Raw genomic sequence first — 22,698 nt, 5'->3', positions numbered from 1 at the left:
GTTAGTTACAAAATAAAATATAAAGTAACATTTCTTTAATAAAGTTGTTATTAGTAAAAAAGCAATATTTTCTAAACTACGCCTCACATGGTATTTTCCTAGATGCATTCAAATTCTGAAACACTCCTAAAGTGAAACACTCCTAAAGTTGTGTGGGGCAAATGAACATGATCTTCTCAAGGCACTTCACAATTCAACACAGAGACTTTCTCGTCTCCCCATCCAAGCACATTAGAATTTGGAGAGTGATCTTTTTTTTTTTTTTTTTTTGCTCCCCGGCTGCTTGAAGCTCAGTCGCCATCATGAAGGACACAGTAACTACCCGGACCAGGAAGTTCATGACCAACCGACTGCTTCAGCGGACACAGATGATCATTGATGTTCTTCACCCCGGGAAGGCAACAGTACCTAAGACAGAAATTCGGGAAAAACTAGCCAAAATGTACAAGACCACACCAAATGTCATATTTGTATTTGTATTCAGAACCCATTTTGGTGGTGATAAGACAACTGGCTTTGGCATGATTTATGATTCCTTGGATTATGCAAAGAAAAATGAACCCAAACATAGACTTGCAAGACATGGCCTGTATGAGAAGAAAAGACTTCAAGAAAACAGCACAAAGAACACAAAAACAAAATGAAGAAAGTCAGGGAAACTGCAAAAGTCAACGTTGGTGCTGGCAGAAAGTGAGCTGGAGATTAGACAACAGAGTGAGTAAGGATTCTGCAGTGGCTTTATCTGTGGTGATTGTGCAGATTCTTCATGAGAGGATTAATAAACTAAGGACGTTTTTTAAAAAAAAAAGAATTTGGAGGGTGAAGATTATTCTAAAGAAAACTTCCTCTGGAGATTCTAAGGGCTCTGCTCTTCACTAGGATAAATAATCATTTAATTTACTTGCCGTTCTCGATTTTAAGAAATTGAGAAATCTTCCAATCGCATAGCAGGCAGGTTCACAAATTTCCTGGTATATATGCAAATTTTTTGGTATATAAAAAATGTGGATCATTAGGATACATTCCCAGAGGTTTTAGACAATCTCCATTTCACAAAGCTGCCCCCACTGCAGATAGTTTTAGTACAACTAGCCTAAGAAGCATGATTTGGTAACTGGACAGTGGGCTTCCAAATCTGGAGGGTCATAAAAATTACCAGAGTACTTAAAAAACAAAAATGCAAATGAGTTATTTTGCCCCATAACCTCCAAGTTTAAATTCTGTGAACCTATTGGGTATAGAGGATTGCAAGTGGCTGTTAGGTCAATTCTTCACAAGTTCTTCACATCACTGTGATATGCAGCCAAGTTTGGAAACCATAGCCTAGGGGACCCTAGTGAATTTTATAATGATGTCGGTTTGGTCCTTTCATATAGTTTATGTTCTGTTTATAAAACATTTGCCTAAGAAGCATTTATCAAGTACCCACCATGTGCCAAAAACAGAGCTGGTGGGAGACAGAGATGAATGGACATTGTGTGGTCCTAGAGATGTTCCGAGGGTAGACTCATGGCCAATCCTCAAGTGAACAATTACAGCAGATAGTGATACTTGAATAGATATTTTTGCAAGCTGCTAAATATAGTGACCCTCTTTGTTCAAGGATTTATCAGGACAATGATGAACAATGTAACCAAATCTATCTAGAAAAGCACTTCTTGACAAGGGTAAAAAAACCAAAAGGGACAATGATTGACCTTTTACCATATGTTATGAATTATGCTCGATGCTTTTCTTACTTCATCCCAGTTAATCCCCATAATATCCATTGAGATGGGCTTTATCATCTCCCCCCCTTTTTTTTTCCAAAGAGGGAACTGAAGGTCAGAGTGATTTGATCAACGCTTTCATGTAGAAAGTGCATTCTAGCCTGCATCTAAATCTGAATCTACCTGACTCTTCAGCCTATGCACTTTCCTCCCTGCCTGGATAATGTTTACCAAAGGGATGATATAATCTACTACATACTGTACACAGATGGTTATTTGTTCTTACTTCCCCTCTGCTGGTTTACTGATAGTACGTGTAACTGTACTGTTCCAGTAAACTGACTGTTCTTATCTCTAAGAGAAAGTGTGGAAATATTTGGAAAACATGCTATTTTTAAAATATTCTAAATAGAGATTAAGGGATAAAAGATGCTATTGCTTACAGTGAAGATTTGGGAAATATCTATGACTTTCATTACATCATGTTTATTCCTAGCTATGAACTAGTTCCTATCTACCTCCATACCTTTTACCCTCTATCTTCCCACTCTCCCAAAAATTGTGTAGTTGAAACATGCAGACCAACCATATTTATATATATAAACATATATATCAACATGTTGTTGGTTATATATACCTATATATAGTATGTATATGTATGTAATATGTGTATATGCATTGTATATATATAATGTGTGTGGATGTATGTATATGTGTGTACACACATATATATGCATAGAATTGAGGCATTTACATCACTGTGTCATTTAGTTATACTGCCGGACATACAGGAATAAAGCAATGAACAAAACAAACGTGATTCCTTTCTTTGAGTGGCATGTAGTCTGGAGAATAGTAAGGAAATAAATAATAAATGAAATGAATATATATATGTAAATGCATATATATGTATTTGCACATATAAATGAACATGACAAGATAGTGTAAAAAGAAAACTTTCTTTTTCTAATTTTTGCAAAAATTATTATAGTGGTAGATGCCATAGTTATGTTTGATCAGTTCTGGTTATAAAGTAGAGCACTCAACAAATATAATTGACCCTTTGAAAAGATTGGAGTTAGGGGTGCCAACCCCACACGTAGTAGAAAACCCATGTATAACTTTTTTTTATAATTTAAGGTATTTTAATAATAAACATAAAAGAATAACACAGAAGACAGACAACATTAAAAACACATACTTGCATGTAGGACTCCAAAAAATATAGTGAATGGATGGAATCTACTCTATGATAAGAATGCTATAAATACCAAGTAGTTGCTGTCAATAAGAAATTTATTTGTCGTAAAAAAAAAATCCAAATGCTGACATTGTCTAGAGAAACATAACAGGCTTATTCATAATTATTATAAAGTTGAACTGCAGAACTGTGTTCACAGAAACATTTGACACGCCTTAATGCTTTCTATCCCCAAATTTATATTAAACATTCACACACAAATTAAAATGGAAAAATTGCCAATACTTGATTTCTATCCCTGTCTTTCCACTTGCAGTCATATACTTAGGTATCTTTTGACCCCATGGAGAAAAAAAAAAAAAATGTCTAATGTTCAGACCTATCAATAACAGGAAGAAGAGAATTTTTTTAAAGAATGAAATGTTTTTCCATCATAGTGGCTGCTTAATCACATTCTCCACGTATGCAGTGTGAGAGCTGGATGTCTTTTGGCATGGATAGCACACAGGTTGGTGTCTTCAGAAAGGCCCACCAGACAAACCTCACTTGACTTCTGCAGAACACTGGAAGCGCAGATCTGTTTTGAAGTCCTGAGCAATTTCTAGCATCAGATGGTGGAAAGAAAGTTTGCAAGTTAGAAGTTCAGTGATCTTGTGATAACGTCTAATTTCCTGGAGTGTCATAGTAACAGGCCTATAAGGTTGAGGTTTCTTCACCCCTCCATAGAAGAAGCATTCTCGTGAGTGGCTTTTGTAGCCACGCTGGTGCATTTGCCGCAGTCTGCTTGTTTGACCCATGGTATCAGAGACCACCTTACCCCCTTTCTCTTTCTGCTGGAGCTCTGTGAGCTGGATGTGGTGCTGGCATCAGCAAGTGATGGTGGTGCAGCAGTGGTTGCGAACCTCCATGTATAACTTTTGCATCCCCAAAAACTTAATGACAGCCTACTACTGACTAGAAGCCTTACCACTAACATAGATAGTTGATTAATGAATATTTTGTATATCTCATATATATAGTATTATAATAAAGCTAGAGAGAAGAAAATGTTAAGAAAATCATAAGAAATAGAAAATAAATTTAAAGTACTGTACTTATTTTTTTTCTTCAAAAATAATCTGTCTAAATGCAGTTCAAATCCCTGTTGTTCAAGGGTCAACTGTATACTGTTTTTCATGTCTTCTTGACATGAAGTCAACCAGAAAACCAAGAAAATAATTCCTCCAAAATCTAAATAAGATATTGATTTACTTTAAAGCAACAAAAATTTAATATTATAAGAAATATTCACAATCACATAGGAAAAAAAATTGTATCTCCTGAGGCTACCTCAAGAAAGGAACTACAATCCATTAGTGCAGAGTTAATTACAAGTTTAATTCTCTCATTGCCAGAGAAAACATTTGTTGTCACTGGCAGCATAGCAGGAACTTAGCTAATTTAATTTTTTAATAGCGATGCATAATGTTTTGTTAAGTTAGTTTAATATTTTAAAGGAAGAAACTGGATAAAAATTCTTACATGGAAGAATGGTTTTCTAATAGTGAAATTTCAAGCATCAGCTAAAATTGGTTATCATTCAGCAAGTTTTTTTCTCAGCACTCCTCCTTCTCTAAAAATCTCCAAAATGCTAAGATAGACATATGTAGGGAAGGAAAAGAGAGAGATCCAATAGTGCAAAACTGCTCGAAAGAATCTTATTTTATGTACCATATGTTTCAGAGTAGCTAGCATGCATTGCCATGTATTGTAAAAAGAAAAATCTACATGTCGACAATGCAACCAACTATCCAGGTGTTATGACAAGTAAAACACCAAATAAACCTTGAACAGTGAAAGAGAAAAAAAGTACACAAAAGAGAGAAAGAAGAGAAGGAGGGCTGATGAGAAAGAGGGGAGGAGATAACTGAGCAGTCATCTTTTTTTTTTTTTTTAGGGTTTATTTATTTATTTTAGAGAATGAGAGGGCATGAGCAGGGGGAGGGACAGAGAGAGACAAGCAGACTCCTGGCTGAGGGAGGGGGGGGTGGCCAACCAAGGGTTCAATCTCAGGACCCTGAAATCATGACCTGAGCTGATATCAAGAGTCAAATGTGTAACCTGCTGAGTCACCCAGGTGCCCCCAGAGGAGTGAGGTTTTTTGTTTTGTTTTGTTTTTTGTTTGTTTGTTTGTTTTAATAGCTACGGGGATTCTTCTCCTGCTAAAGATAGTGCCCTTGAGCACTCATCTTTATCTTAGTTGACTACAGCCAGTGCTGACCATTTGGAGTGAGATGGATTCCATTTCCTCAGAATTACGTCACATGAAGCTGAAGCACGAAGTCTTTTCGGTGTATGCTCTCTGCATATGACAACCCATCCCATTCTTACACTGAAAGGTAATTGATTAGTGCCTCTGTTATGACCTCTCTTTATTGTTTATAGCCATACAAAACCTTTTCTTGGTTTCTTCTGTTTAAATTCAAAAGTAAGAAGTAAATTGGATAATACTGGGGGTTAATTTAAAAGGTAGAACCTAAAGAAGACATGTGGGAGAACTAAGGAGACAGTAGATTTGTATACTCCGTGTAGTCTCAGAGGAGTTGTTATTTTTTGCCTTTCATTGTTGTTGGGTTTTGTTTTGTTTTTTAGAGAAAGAGAAAATGTGAGCAGTAAGGGGGAGGGACAGTAGGAGAGAGAGAGAATCTCAAGCAGTCTTCATGCCTAGCATGGAGCCAACAGGTGCTCGATCATGACCTTGTGATATGACCTGAGCTGAAATCAAGAGTTGGATGCTCAATTGACTGAGCCACCCAGATGCCCCTTAGAGGATTTTTTTTTTATAGCTACAAGGATTCTTTCTTTCTTCAACAAAGAAAAAGTGATTTATATTCAGTATGATGTTGAAAACTTATAATTATAAAAAAATAAAATCATAAATTTTATGTTAATCTAAAGTTACAAACCATGTCTTTACATATAACTTTTAGCAAAGGAAGGTTTGAGCATCCTGGAAGGTGGGCCAAACTGAACTAAAGAAAGACGTAGCTGGGAGGCAGAGATGATTGCTAAAACAACAAGAGAAATATCCTATGTCCTAGGTGATTACTTGTCAGAGTCCCAAGTAGCCTATGATCAATAAAGTCAAAAGAGGAAATCATCCCATGGAAGGAAGGTGATGGAGTGAATTCTGAAAAATCATTAGCACAATTCCCACGTGCAGACTCAGTTGGCATTAGATCAGCTGCTTTATTTTATCTACACCTCTAACAACTTCTTTGGATAAACTAAAGGTAGAGCTGGAGTTAGAGCATAGATTCATGGACACCCAATTAAGACCTCCTTCCACTGCCTCATGCAGCAGCACCTACATGGGATATTTTTGGTTTTTTGGTTTTTTAAATTCCCCCCCATCTTTATTGAGTATAAGTGACAAAAATTATATGACTTGATGTTTTGATATACATATATATTGTGAAATAAGAGCCACAGTCAAACTAATTAACATATCCATCACCTCACATGGTAAAATGGGGAGATGTTCAGCAAGGAGTACAAAGCTTCAGTTATGCAAGATGAATAAGTTCTGGAGAGCTAATTACAGCAATGTAAATACGGTTAATGATATTGTATTATATACTTGAAACTTGCTAAGAGAGTAGATCTAAAGTGTCCTAACCACAAAACAGGTTGGTTTTAATGTTATATATATATATATATATATATGTGAGTGCATGTTCCTTCATATACAGGTGAATTTAAGTATATATGTTGCTATTAAATATGTATGTTACTATCGTAGTTATTAAACTACAAATGCACTTGAAAGCATTAATAAAATTTTAAGTAGTGTTTTGTATTTTTTTTTCAATAAATCGAGCAATTCTGTTGAAATATTTAAAATTTGGAGATGTTAAAAATAGTTCTTGGGTAATAAAGGTCAGACCATTTTTCTTTGTCTGTTCATCATGATAATGTAGATTCATATAATGAAAAATATTTTAATTGAAGTATAGTTGAAAAACAGTGTTATATTAGTTTTAGGTATACAACATAGTGTTTTGACAAGTCTACATTATGCTATGTTCACCCCAAGTAGAGCTACAATCTGTCATCAGACCACACTATTATACCATTAACTATATTTCCTATGCTGTATCTTTCATCCCTTTGACTTATTCATTCAAAGAGTGAATTATAATTTGAAGACTGTACTTCTCATCCCTACACTCATTTTGCCTATCCCCTTACAACCCTCCCTTCTGGCGATCATCAGTTTGTTCCCTGTAGTTATGGATTTGTTTCTGCTTTTAATTTGTTTGTTCATTTATTTTGTTTTCTAAAACATGTAAGTGAAATCATATGGTGTTTGTCTTTCTCTAGGTGACTTATTTCACTTAGCACAACACCCTCTAGCTCTATCCATGTTGGTACAATAGCAAGATCTCATTCTTTTTTTATGGTTGAATGATATGATATGATTGAGGACGCAGGTTGCTTCTATGTCTTGGCTATTATAAATAATGCTGCAACAAACATAGGGGTGCATATGTCTTCAAATTAAGTGCTTTTGATTTTTTTCAGCGAATACCCACTAGTGGAATTACTGGATCATATGGTATTTCTATTTTTAATTTTTTGGAGAACAAACATATTGTTTACAAAAAGGTATGATAATCAAAATAGTATGGGAATTAATACTAGTGCTTGTCCCCTGGGCCACTCTCTTCATGTGGTCACACATCATTCAGTAGGCTATTCTGGGTTGTATTAGATAGTAGTGGGAACATTTCAAGAAGATGAAGTCTGAAGGTGTCAGATCTCTCAAGACCTAAGCTCCGGAACTCACATATTTTTACTTCTACCATATTCTATCAGCCAAAAAGTCACAAGGTCAATTCAGATTCAAGATGTATAAAGAAATGAACTCCTCCTAATAGAAGCTGCAAAAATTTGTGGCCACATGTAACCTACCATGCTCCATATTGAAAAATGCAATAAAGTTTGTAAGTTAAAAATAACAAATAGTTTCACTCAATGGCATATGTTAGGAAATGAAAACACCAATTGGAAAAGATATATGCACCCTATGTTTATTACAGCATTATTTGTAATAGCCAAGATATGGAAGAGACCCAAGTGTCCATCAATGGATGTATGGATAAAAAAGATGTGTAGAATGGAATATTACTTGACCATAAAAATAAGATCTTGCCATTAGCAATAGCATAGATTAACCTCCAGGGTATTATGATAAGTGAAATGAGTCAGAGAAAGACAACTACAATATGATTTCACTTATATGTTGAATCTAAAAGACAGAACAAAACAAAAAAGTGGAAACAGATTTATAAATACAGAGAACAAACCAATGGTTGCCAGGTGGGTGTGGGGGATGGACAAAATGGGTAAAGGAGAGTGCAAGGTCCAGGTTTTCAGTTATGGAATGAATAAGTCAAGGGAATAAAAGGTAATACATAGGGAAGATAGTCAATGTTATCTTAATAGTGTTGTATGGTGACAGATGGTAGCTACACTTATGATAAAATAGAATAATGCATAGAGTTGTTAAATCACTATGTGTACACCTGAAACTAATGTAACAATATTTGTCAACTATACTTCAATTAAAAAAAAGAAAGGAAAACACAGTCTGGGGTCAGCCTATCAAGAAGAGTTTTCATGGGCAATGGCAACCCTCAGAATCTTCTCAGATAAAGACTATCCATTTTCCCTCAATTATGTTTTGTTCAACAAATGTTTATAGAGAACTCATCATGGACCAGGCACTTTATAAGGGTCCTGCATTTAAGTTTTATAGTGTTACAGAGAAGAAGGATGCAGCTACATATATGAGTTAGAATTGAAATTCTTGGGGGCACCAGGGTGGCTCAGTCGTTGATCATCTGCCTTAGGCTCAGATCATAATCCTGAGGTCCTGGAATGGAGTCCCACATCTGGCTCCATACAGGGAGCCTGATTTTCCCTCTGCCTGTGTCTCTGCCTCTCTCTGTGTGTCTCTCATGAATAAATAAAATCTTAAGGAAAAAAAATAGAATTCAGACTCTTGGAGTCACAAAGATATGCAATGGTTCAGAGCTAAGATATTGGTAATAGGGATGAAAAGTGGGGAATCAGACTGAGAAAGACTCAGATCTTAGGTGATTGGTTATTTGCTGAGGGAGAAAAGATATTTGAGAATTAAATTGAGATGTTTTTAGCTTGGAGTGAGTAAATGTGTGGTGTTGTCTCCCCAAACAATATGAAACAGATAGACTGAGAGCATGTTTGGGATTTGAGTTTATTTCTGGACAATGTCAAATATACGTACAGCCATATATCCAGGTGAAGAAGTATGGCAAGCAGTTCCAAAGTGAGATTTGGCCTACATACATACCTTGGAAGTTATCAGTATACTACACGTGACAGTTAAACCCAAACCCTCCAAAGCTCTGATTTAAACACCCACACATAGTCACACAACTTCTGTGCCTGGTATAAGGGAGATATGAGAAAGGTTTGGAGATTCAGGGGGTGGTTTACTCTCTGTTGTTTCAGGCAGAGCCCAAGTACCATATTTCACTAAATTATTCCTGCCATTGGCATCTTCATATTAAGATACATAATTCCCACATTCAGCTATCATATACCTAAGCTTATGGTTTTGTTGATGGCAATAAATTGAAAAGATGATCTTGAATATTTTCCAATTCAGGACCAACTACTTTTAAATACTTAACCAGTATGAGTGTTGATTATGGAAAAGATAAAGCAATATTTACATTGCTTTTATGGTCATCATTATGATATACTCTTTCCAACAATATTATTTAATCTTCTTCCTAAACCTATTTTATAAATAAGGAACTGAGGCTAAGGGAAATTACTTAACTTTCTTAAAATCACAGTGTGTGGGCAAGATATTTAATAATATTAGCAAAACAACTTAAGAGTTCTTCAAGTTTTTTTAAAAATAAGTTTCAATATTTGTTTCATAGAACAAAATTTACCATAAAACTTAATACTTCCTACCCTTAGTTGAAACATTACTCTCCCATCAACTCTGTTTTCCTTTGCTTTCTTTCTCCCTTCCTGTCTATATTTGCATTGCTTTTATGATGGATTCAAGATTTTTCAAGTTTCTCAATGTCTAAAAGACATTTCAATTCTGCTTCACTTTTATAATTTCATTCTTTTACTCACTGGAAATTTCTGCTGGATGCCTCACAGAGATACCACAGTTCCTAAATGAGTCATCAAGTGATGGGTGCCTTTGACACCTTAGATCTGGTGTCCCATCTCGTTAAGTGCATTCTTGTCTAATTGATGATTTCCCTTGTCCCTTGTCATTTCACTACACATGTATAAAAAGTAATCTCAGCTATGCCAATCTACCAGCTTAATTTCTCTTTTCCTAAACAATAGCTGTTTCTGAGTCCTACTAGAGAAAATTATACAATCCTACACATTGGTTCCCCTACAAATTCAGTGTCCAATAGAAGACAGTACTTGAGGCTCCTCAGAAAATTCTTCTATGTGCCTTCATGTATTTCTTCCATTCACCTCAACATCTGTGTTCCATTTACTCTTTAAATCTATCCCTTTACTTTTACTTTCAGTCTCACCAGATAATCTCAATTCCTAATTCACAGACAAAACATTGATGTCCTACAATACCTACTTCCTGCTCCATTTATCTTGCCCACAACATGCCTACACAATCACCCATCTTTTAGACCACTTTCCTCATGTGTTACCAAATGTGGTCCATTCCTATTGATGGCTAACCTCTCATCAGGGCACTGGATGGCATTCCTATCTCTACAACTCACATCTCTAGATTTCCCTCTTTCACATTCCTTCAAAATCACACTTGTTGGAAAAGTGGTCTAGGCTTTGCTTTCTACTTTCTCACTCCTCTTTGACTCTTCAAACCATTACAGTCTAGCTTCTATCCTCACTACGTCAAACTAAAGTGTCTTTGTGATGTTCTTATTTCTCGGAACAATTATATCTGTTATGGCTTGCTCTGCCAGCTTCAATTACAATACGGGTTAGCCTCTTTCCCTCTAAAAGTAGCTAACTCCGGTATTACTCTTTGTAAAAAAATAATAAATCTCAAAGTCAGGGACAAAATTATAAAACCCAGGCAATAAAAATATTTCCCAGAATCCACCTGCATCTGTTTTAGAGAAGCAGGTGGTTTTGTTTCTCTTTAGTTTATGAAGCACTGTTCCACTTGACCTGTAGCATCATAGGAGCAATGATTTCTGGGGGCTTCCAGACAGAATTTGTGTCATTTGTTTTGTCTTCCAGGGTCAGAATATTTTTTCCAACTTTATCATTCTGTAGTATGCATAAAGAAAGAGTCAGTCATTTCTCCTAGGATTTTCCTAAGTAGCCTGTGTTTGCCTGAGGATTCTGAGTATTTCTTTCAGGGAAACATAATCCACTGAAGATTGCTAATTATAAACATTTGAAAATCTAGAACAGTCATCTGGAATACACAGCATAAGTTAGTGTGTGACAGGTGGGAGTAAGCTTGATGTCTGCATAAGAAGTAGTAATCCCGTGGGACACAGACTGTATTGAGATTAATAACATCATCTAACACAAGAAGGAAATCAATTTCTGCCTTAAGATGGGCAGATTCCTGAGTACAGCTAAAGGGTTTCTGGAAACAGTTTGTAGCATCTCGTGAGAGAATAAACTAACGACTATAAAAGAATGGCTCTAAATTAGTTCTCATTCCCGATGAAAAAGATTTTGCTGATAGGATGGTAATAGCTTTGGCAGAAGCATTTGTTGACATGAAGTCAAGTCTAATTTTTATTAGACTGAAGTTTGTGAATATGAAGTAAACCTAAGTACCAAGAGGTAACTGTGAAAGTGAATCTACATCTGAAGTGTTTAAAGGAATGGTTATTAAATTTTATCAGTAATCAGTTAAATCAGAGCAATAGCTATAGTGTGAGAAAAAGACACCATCTGAGAGCTCTGTTTTTTTCTTACTTGGCAGAAGAGAAGGATCAAAATTAACAAGATACAAATGACGATTATATTGAGAACCTTTCAGTTAGTAAATAGAGAATGACAAAAAACAGCAATAGACAAGATTAGTGGTAAAAGGAAGAAGTGCTGAAAATTTTGAAAATTAATCCTGTTCCATTGTTTTGAGGAGAAGCTGTCTACTTTTCTAGTCAGGAGTTTATCATTTTTGGCAGAGGTTGTTCACCCTATATAGTCATCAATTTAGGGTCTCCTGTTGAAATGGAAGTCCAGTGTGGTCAGCAGGAATTGCTGTATATGTTTTGATTTGGTAAACATGAATCCAAAGATCAATACCTTGGAATTTTACTGCTGTAATAATTATTAAGAGTAACTTATAAGGTTTTTCTTGCTGAGGTTTGAGGGCAGTTTTTTTGCTATTGCCTTTTCTAGAAGCTCAGATCTCCAGGTTTCAGATCCTGCAAAGGCTGCTTACCTAACCTTTTTGGAAAGACAGTTTTCCCTATTGGTGATAAAGCTGCAGATATCATTTGAGTCTTCTACAATAATTAGTCATATTAGCTTCTGATAGAGTAAAATCTAAGATTGGAGGTAATTCTCAAATAAATTAGGCAGGTTTGTTATTAATTCAAAAGGAAATTATTTATGGGTATTAGAGATGATTGATCTTATTGTCCTGAAGACTATAGGCAGCAGTTTGAGCCATGATGGTTTGAGGTTCCCAAGAGCTTTGTTAATTTTAGTTTTGGAATTCCCTCAATTCTCTTTATCTTGCTTGAAGTTTGGGATGATAAGAATTATGGAGATTCTGAGTGATTATCATCTATATCGTTCTTAAATAATGGTGCCAATGAAGTATGTCCCTGTTACTGGAAAGATAAGTTGGAATTCCCCAAGTCAGGATATAAAATCACACATTTTTTTTTCTAACTTAGTGATAAAAAAAACCGTAGCTCTACATTAAAGAGAGTGGTAAAAAAAAAAAAAAAAAAAAAAAAAAAACCATAGCTCTCCATTAATGCTTCAAACTACCAAAGAATGAATAACAATAATTAGAACTTACTTATAGTGCATTTGGAGATATTCAGAAGGGCCCATTAGTTTATGTTCTTGTCCATGTCCTACCTTAATGGGTCCACCAAGATTGTGTTATTAGCCAGTAGGAGGTAGGACATGTCTTGAAAACATCTTCAACAGCACCCTTAAAATATCTACAAAATTGGTTCAGTATCATGACTAATTTATTTTTGCTATTTTTTCTTTTTTTATTTACTTTTAAAAATTTTTGCTATTATAAGTAATATCATGAAGCATTTTTGGCACATTCCTTTATCATGACAATCTCCTTAGGTAATAGCAAAGAAGCTACAGTTTCTTTAATTTGCCTTTCATTTTCTAGGAGTGTCTGTGGTAGTCAAGAAATCTCAATAACCCAAGCATTTCAAAGTCATGGGCTAACACAAAATCACGTATTTCTGACCAGTATAAATATTTAGTCTTTTACTTTTTTTTTTAAAAGGTAGGTCTAAGCAATAACAATGAATTTCTTTTTTTTCAAAAGGTAGGTCTAAGCAATAACAATGAATTTAGCCATCTAAATTGATGTAACTGTGAAAAGCTTAAATTTTAAGGAAAATTCATGTCTGATACAATAACCTACTTGAAAATTTTTATTTTTTTCTTTTTGAGAATGAAACATTCACAAACATAAGTAAATCAAATAATTATCCAAGAGAATTTCTGTCTAAGAAGTCTGTGCAAGGTATGTATTCTAATCATGGGATTCTCCTTCTAGTAAAGGATAGAGGTAGCTGGCTTGAGAGTATTGCAGTGACAAACAGTTGCATGTGAATGGGAAAGGAACACTATTTCATTATTTGACAAATGCCCCAAAAGTGCTCGGGCTATTTTGTCAATAAAAGAGCTTGTATAGTATGGGAAACCATTAAGCTTACTTGGCATTTTAAAACTAAGTCAGCTGAGGTTTTCATACGTTTTTCTATTGCTGTGTCATTCTTAGTGGAGGGAATATGTCTTGGTAACTGAATCTAAAGAAAGACTGGAATAAGCAATACGCCTCTGATGATTTACATCTCATTGAATCATATCCCTAATACTTATTTAGATTTTAAATGAACAGTAACAAAAAGAGAGAGAATGAGAAAAGAAAAAAAAAGTTTTATAAGTTTAGAACCCTGGAAACAAATTGCTTTGGCACTATTATGTACCCTATCTTTGAGCTGAAATAGGAATATGTGTTGTTTTGCTTGAAAAATATTCAGTCATTAAAATATCATTTATATTCACATTCATGTTTGTTAAAAAGACAAACTTTGCCTGAATTTTCAGATTTTTTTTAATATAGATTGTTTGATAGTCAAAAGCTTTCAAAAAGTTTTGAATTAATTAAAATTTACAGGATTTTTAGACAAACCTAATTATTCTTATGGTCCTTTCCTTTATAGGGTGAAGAAGGAAACCTGTGTTACCTAATGACCATTTTGGAAAACCCAAAGATAATATAGTTATAAGAGACATCTTAAAAGTTGTTTTTTTTTTTTTTGCAGTTTTATCTTAATTTTAGTTTTTAATCAAGCATTTCAAAATATTTTACTTAACAGTTGTTAATAATTTTTACTTCTTAGGGCTTTGTTGGTATTTAATAGTTAAGACGGATCAAAGGCAGTGAGAAGTAGTTGGCAATGGCCTGAGTGAGAATCAGTATTAGCTTCCGAGGCAACTGCCCCAGTTTGCCAACTTTAATTCAGAGGAGGGCTGATGGACAAAGAGGCCCTTCCACCAGCAAGCCTGGGAATTATAAGGGAAGATAGAGATTACAGATCTCAGTCTCAGCTCCCATTTTCTCAAGGTCCTACTTCTTTCCATCAATGTCCCTGTTTTAGGATGAGAGATCTGGGGAGACTGAGCATTTGATGTGGGGCTGCAACTCTGCAGTCATACTTCCAGATCTGCAAACTCAGGAGAGGAGGAAAGGATTCAAAGCTTCCATGGAGCCTTCTACTCCTGTGTTCTTAATTATATGCTCTTAATTTCCACCAATGCTTTCTGAGGCCCAAAGAGAAAAATGGTTGATTCCACCTTAAATTGTGCTATCAAGCATGACAGTGTGAGGAAAGGTGATTCTATCACATGCCATGGATTATCCATGTCCCTTTTATCCTGGCAAGAAGGCTATCCCTGAGCTCCTTCAAATGCAGACCACCCAGTGTCTGAACCCATCTTTAAGGTGCATTTCTTGGGGACAATTATAGCATGAATTATCACATCAGTTGGGTTCCCAACAGGAAACAGTTGACATACTCATGGTAGAATAACTCAAGGACTGTTTATTTACTAAAGGAATATTTACAAAGATATTGCAAGATACAGTGGAATTAAAGAGGATAGTGCAGGATCTTGGGGTTAATAAGAACTCTTATCATCCCTCAGCCTGAGAGGATAAGGGGAGGGAACAGTTGTCAGAGGCTGAGGAGGAGTGTGTCAGGTGAAAGCCCCCGCAGCAGTCAAGGGACACAGACTTCATGAAGTAACCTTGAAAAGAACAGAGGCAGGAGAAGAATTCCCCTAACCTCACTCTGCTCCCCCCTCCCAGAGCTCTTGGTACTCTTCATTGGCCAAAAGCCACTGGAAGCTGGAGGACAAGGAGGACCACTGATGGTGTCCATACAAGTCAGCATCCTGGAGCAAAAAAACAGGGAAAAGGGGGCTGAAGATAAGATCTGGAGAGGGAAATAGATGAAGTCTGGCTCACTTGCATGAAGGACTTTTCACTGTGCTCCTATTTCATCTCTGCTGGCAACTAGAAACTTCCAGATTTCCTAAAAGGGATTTTTCTGATCTTTGCTTTTTGCAGTTCTTCCCATAGTTATCTAACTTAGATTCTTTATATTAATTTTCTTCCCACGAACTATATCTTGAGTGGCTTCTGCTTTCCCAAGCAACCAAATCTGTTTCATCCAAGAACACTGCTTCCCTTAAAATGGGCTCCTTAGCCAAAAAGTAAGTGATTAGAGAGAAATGAACCCAACGCTTCTTTCTCCAATTCCTCTGGTCAGAAAGACGATGAGAGCTGAACAGAGAGAGATTTTTTGTTGTTGTTTCCTTGGAGACCAATGGTATTGAATGAAAGTTCATGAGAAGTTTGAAATAATATTTTTAGCCTTACTTAAGAACATAGCATTTGAGATCAATACATTCAAATTTGTGTATATAACATTTACACAGATAGAATAGAACTTGTTAAGGCAAAATTCCTATAAAGGAGTGTTACTTTTTATTTCTTCCTCTCTCTGGGAACCAAAATCTAGACTGCAGCAAATATATGGAAACTAACCAGAATGGATCTCCTAAACCTGGTGAAGCTTATTAATTCAAGACAGATGAAAAGTAAGAACTGAAAATAAATAAACACACACTTTAGGATAAGAACCATCTGTAGGACACTCTGCAGTTAATCTTATTGTAAATCTAGACAAAGAACAAAGCTTACATTAATTTTTAAGGAAGCTGTGAAAACCAATAATCCCATCTCTAGCTCAATTCATGTTGTTTCTCTCCCCAAGTCTGATGACTCTTGTTCACCACACGTCTTCTTTTAGTGGTCCACACTTCAGTGTTGTTTCCTGATGTAAATAAAGGCTTTTGCTTTCAGATGCTGCACGTGTACTTGTTAAAAATTTAACTACAGCCTTTATTAGTGATTTTTCTGGGGCAAATAAGAACAGCCCCAAATTCCAGAGCACATGTATGCCTGGCCTAAAGCATTAAGCATTCTACATGCATTATTCAAATTAACTCTCATAGAAACTACATGAGTTCATTTGTCGTCTTTTTATTTCCAACTTATAACAAAGAGAAACGGAGGCTTAGGTTTCCTGTCTATATCCGCAAGTTGGAGTGTGAATGCAAGTCTAATTGACCTTAAAGTCATTGCTCTTAATCCTTATTTGTGTCTCTTCATCCAAGCAAACCTGCAACCTATGCTAGGAAATGCTTTTTCTCTTGTTTTCTACAGTGGTGGTGTTCTTTTGTGTCTCTCTCCACTGCAGATGGCTAATTCTATTTATGTCTTTTTTCCTGCATTATTCTATCTGTACGACAGCAAGGGAAAAGATTATATTCCACCAGTTTTGTCATGAAGAATGACTAACTGATTGGGGCAAAGGCTGAAAATACGTTCTCATATTGGGAGATATTTGGATGCACTGCTACTTCTTATGTAGCGTAATGAAACTTCCATGGAGAAGTCACATTTCCTTTTTTGATGGGGATCATGAGTTGAGTTTTTATCACCCTGTAACACCTTTTCTTCCATAATCTAGAGTCATATCCTATTTGCCCGGGCCCTATGAGTTCACTGTTAGCAGTGAAAACTGTCATAGCTTACAGCTTTTGTATCTCAAAGTCTTGCTATTCCCACTTCACCTTATTCATTTCTAGAAACTGATCACTTAGTGTATAAGAAGGGAACACCTCACATTTATCTTTTGTTTTCCCCTGATTTGCCACAAAGAGGAGTTACATACTAAAATAAAAAATAGAGAAACTCAGATATGAACATATACTGTATTTTAGCAACTAAAAAGGTTTTCTGTGGATTGCTCCTTTGATCTAAAAATCTTTAAAGTGTTTATCAAAGACAATGAACTAAGCTTTGCCGTAGTCTTATATATCTTACCAGCTGCTCTAAAGCACTTCTTACAAATTTTTGAAACATTCGAGGAGAGCTTTTAATCCCACAGAAAGCCAGAGAAAAAGAGGCTGTACCATCATGCCCCTGATTGGCAGAAGTGAAAAGTAAATATACTCTGAAGTGTACATGAAATCTGTGTCTGTGATTATCTGAAGCTTTCTAAAGATGAAGAGATGGGGCCTTCCTTTCTAGCCAATAGAAGGTCACAGAATGCCATTCCACCATCTACCTCTTTTGCTTTTGTTTAAGAAGTTTAAAAAAGATATTTTATGTAGAAGAGTTGAACCAAGGTCTTCTGTAACTGATTCAAAATCCTTGTCAGCTATCAGAAAATAATGAAAAGTTCAAATGCAGATTGAGATCATCCTGGTTAGATATAATTGAAGTCCTTGGTTTGGGTTTAATTCACTGTCTTGATGGAAAGATTTCATGCATCCTGTTTGGAAAAGCCTATTTGCAGAAATATTTTCTTGGGTCTTTTTCTATGGTATTCCACATGCTGGTGAAGCTATAGATTGAAGTGTCTGTCTTACTTGGAGGTGAACAGCTTTCTGATGCATAAATGTAGGGAGAATGAAATAAAGACTTAGCTTTTGCGCACATTTCTCAGTCTTCTTATCTGATTACATTGAAAGTTCAGATTTCTGTACTACATTTTTAAACACAATGGCCTTAATTTCACAGTTATTTAACAACCAGTACAGAACTCTAAATAAATTATGGATAGGACAATAAGTTCTTGCACTCAGGGAACTGTTACATATACACTCTACTCTCTTCCAAACTAATTTAAAATGAAACTTTCCTAGCAATAAATAAATTGTACTAGTAATGAGTTGAGTAGCTTTATGACTTATTGGTCATTTTCTTGGTAATATCTCTGATCATTTCAAATACCCACACATAAAATGAGTTTTCAAAATGGAAAATAGCACTGAACATTAGGGTAATGGGTTCAAAAATTGAAAGCCAGATTTATATAAGAAAAAATATATTCCAATTGGTTTAAACCTCCACATTTAATAAAGGATGTTCTTGAGGAAATTACCACAATATCGAGTCACTAATCAATTATGCAAATATTTATTCCCAAAGGTGATTAACATCTAGTACAAGTGCTTAATTCAGATGTGGAATGGACAAATTAAAGCTAATTGGACAAAAAAAAATAAATAAAGCTAATTGGAAATACCAAATTTTAAAAGTTAAACTGGTAGAACCTAGATGGCCCACCCAAGAAAAAAAGCTTTGTTAACAATAGAAAAGAACTGTCAAATAATATAGTTGGTAAGACGAACCTATGAAAAGCTCCTTATATATTTGTAATATTTTTTGAGAAAATCCCATTGAGTTGGAGGTATAAAGAGTCATATCTTGATAATCAGCACTATAGAAAAGCTAAATAGACAATCAAAATTCTTATATCTGATACTTTTTTACTTTCATTTGAATACAAATATGGACTTAATTTCTGAGAATTCACAAATGGTAAAAGAATTCATATATTAGTATTTCACAGTTCTTGCTAATTCAGATTTAAGCTTGAAATGGTTTACCTATATACTACCTATATAAAGAGAATTTTATTAAGCATATTAAAATCCTAATGAGATTATAGAGGAATGTACAACATCCTAAGAGCCTTGTCTTTAAGAATTTTATAGTTGTACTGACAAAGTACTCAGCATTTTGCATGTATTATCTCATTTAATTCTCATAACATATTAGGAATACCCAATTCATAGTATCCCCATTTCATATGTGAAGAAAAGGTATAAAAAGTTGAACTTCCACCAATCCTTTCAGTCAGTAGAGAACAGAGTTGGAATTTGGAGTGTTAGACTCTAGCCCTTAGCTTGCACCACACTCCTTTTCAGTGGACTCTGAAAAGCAAACCAGCACTAATGGTGTGAAAATGTGGGTGGAAGGAGGACTAGAAATAGGGAGCATTTGGTTGTTTCCCTTTCTACTCACATACCGTTACAGCCTTGAGTGAACTATTAGAGAGCATCTACCCAACTGGCTCTCAGAGTGAAGAGGTGGTTTTCCCAGGAGAAAACAGTCATTCCTTTTTTAAATGCCCACTGTGTGCCAGGCACGGCTCTCAATATTTGGGGTACACTAATGAACAAAACAGATAAAGCAAGGGGATACAGATAATAAAACAAAAAATGAGTAGATTACATAGCAATAGAAAAGCTGATAATTGTCAGAGGAGAAGAGGCATGGTGAAGGGGTTAAGGGAGTTTGTGTGGTAGCATGGGCTGTACTTTCAATAAGGTGATGAGGTAGGTTTTTTTAGGCTTGTATTTGACAATAATGCTTAACAGAAATAATAGAGTTATCATACAGAGATATCCAGCAAGAGAAACACTAGTGTAGGACATTGCCGTTGGATCTTGCCTGCCTGTTCCGGGAACACAGAAGTGAGTATGACATGGGTAGAGGTGTGGGTGGGACAGAGAGAGCAGGAGGAGGGCAAAGATGGTGACAAGTTAGCAGACTTCTCAGGCCTTGTAGGCTAAGACGTGGATTTTGGTTTCTTTTCTAAGCAAATTGAGGAGATTTTGCAGAATTTTGAACAAAGAAGTGGCTCAATTTTTAAAAGATTATTGTGGGTGAAAAGAGTAGGAGAAGAAACAGAGGAACATTTGCAGAAATCCAGGTGAGAAGCAATGGCTGCTGGGCCTATGTGGTAGCAGTGGCAATAGTGAGAAGTGGCCAGGCTCCACATTAATTTTGAAGATATATTCAGAGGACTTCATAATAATTGGATGTAGTTTGGGAGAGAGAAAAGTGAGTCTGAAGGAAGCAAACAAGCAGCCTAAAAAAGGAAGGAAATGCTGGCATATTCTACAACATGGATGAACCTTAGGCTAAGTAAAATAAAACAGCCACCCCCCCCCCAAACATATACTGTTTGGTTGCAATTATATGAGGTACCTGAAGTAGTCAAATACATAGACACAGAAACCAGAATTGTGCTTGCCATGGCTCGGGGTGGGGGAAATAGAGAATTGTTTAAGGGATATAGAATTTCAGTTTTTCAAGATGAAAATAATTCCAGAGATTCTTTGCACAAAAGTGTGAATGTACTTAACACCACTGACCTCTACACTCAGAAATGATTAAGATGATAGGTTTTATGATATGCATATATTACAATTAAAAAAATTTTTTTTAAGGAAGAAACTCCAAGTCAAAGATGACACAAAGTATTTTGGCCTGAGCAAATGGAAGAATGAATGGATTTGCCCGCCTTAGATAAATCTAGCCCAGGTGTTGGTACTCACCCCTTCCAAGAAATTCTCGGAAAAATCAGACCTTAGTTCTCCACAGTCTGAGGTTCTCCATCAAAGTCATAATATTGGTACTTCAAATCTCCTCTAAGAAGAATTTTTTTTAGAAGAATTTAATAATATTCTTTCTGAGAGTTTCTCCTTGGTGCTTCCTGTTCATACCATGCTTTGTTGTCTTCTATAGACAAACAGTGAAAAGTATATGCTCCCATCTTAACCGTTCTTATTTAATAGCAGCATAATCATGCAATTCTTCATTTCTACAAATGCATAACTGCAGTCGTTATGTTTTATTTCAATATTTTGATTGCTTATTAACATCATATCCCATTACCTTATATTCCAAAGGCTGTATAATGCCCATTTCCTTACCCTGTGTCTTAACCTCTACCCATTAAAGTGACTCTTGACAACTTTTATAAGAAGATCCCTTTAACATTGTTACTTCCAAAAAACAAACATTTTATGACGTAGATAGCATCTTGGTATTGCTTTCTCCCTTTTTCACCATTGTTTTTACCCTACCAGGGACATGCAGTTTTGGTATCACACTTGAATCCCACTGCCGCTTTCTTGTATGAATCACCATGGCTTGAGCTATATGTGTATATGTCAGCTCCCCTGACTGCTCTAGAGGAAACTCTTTCTGTTTCTTTGGAACCATCTTCTTTGGCTAAAGGGAATGTATTGGGGAGGTAGCTGGGGAACAGTAGAGGTGGGTGTTGCTCTGACCCACAGTAGTCAAAAATGTCAATGAAAACCATTCATTTCAATTAGTAATATTAGCTTCAGTGTTTCTGCATGAGATTTTCTGAATTCTCCAGAACAACATCATCAATTAAAGTGACAGTTGTATTCTCTGTTGGAATGACTCACACACCCTTGGTTCCTGTCTTTTTCTAGAATGCTTTCTTATATTTCTGCAGAGTTGAGAAAACCAAAATCATTATTCCCCAGACTCCTATGGGTCAGGGTTCTAAAAGCAAATTAGGTTCCATCAATTACATGTAATCAGGTAGATGGAGAAGGCAGACATGCACACAAAGCCGTATTTTGCTCCTTTTGACTCTTTTACGAAAAGGCAGTTTCAGTGGTGGCAATTTTTTCTTGATTTTGGTTCCCTAATCCCAGATTCACAGCTATGAGATATGTTTCGGAATTCAATATTGCAAGAATAGTTGGGAAGGTTGCAGAAGAGTTCCCATGGCCTGTCACTTCTGAGGTAGTCCTCAAGGATCGTCCTAAGAGCTCATTATTAAAGCTGTACCAGCAACATTCTAATGATTTGTAAATACAGAACTCTCTGTATTAAACCCCTGCCTTTCTAAAATATAGCATAGCAGTTCTTGTTTCTGGAAATGAACACTGAGTAATGCATACTCACATATGTGCAAAGAGATGTGTTTTAGGTCATTCAATGCAGTGCTCTTAGTAATGGCAAAAAGCTGAATATCAATATGTAGAGAGTGTTTAAATATTATTGCCACTGTACAGAGAATTAGGGGGATTTTTAGTATTAATATGGCATAATCTCTAAATTATGTATTTTTTTAAGATTTTATTTATTTATTCATGAGAGACACAGGGAGAGAGAGAGAGAGAGGCAGAGACACAGGCAGAGGGAGAAGCGAGTTCCATGCAGGGAGCGTGATGTGGGACTCGATTTGGGGTCTCCAGGATCACACCCTGGGCTGAAGGCAGCGCTAAACTGCTGAGCCACCGGGCTGCCCTGAATTATGTATTTTAAATGAATAAAGCAAAGTGTAGTGCAGAGGATGCAGTATGTTA

At 35.9% G+C, this 22,698-nt stretch overlaps 1 pseudogene; it reads left to right on the top strand.

The window, feature by feature from the left end:
* The first annotated feature begins 261 nt into the window (after positions 1-261).
* On the top strand, positions 262-694 carry LOC140623601 (small ribosomal subunit protein eS24 pseudogene; annotated as a pseudogene).
* Positions 695-22,698: the final 22,004 nt, after the last annotated feature.

Source organism: Canis lupus, chromosome 33, assembly GCF_048164855.1.
Source record: "Canis lupus baileyi chromosome 33, mCanLup2.hap1, whole genome shotgun sequence".
NCBI classification, from domain to species: domain Eukaryota; kingdom Metazoa; phylum Chordata; class Mammalia; order Carnivora; family Canidae; genus Canis; species Canis lupus.
This window is presented reverse-complemented; position numbering and strand designations above follow the sequence as displayed.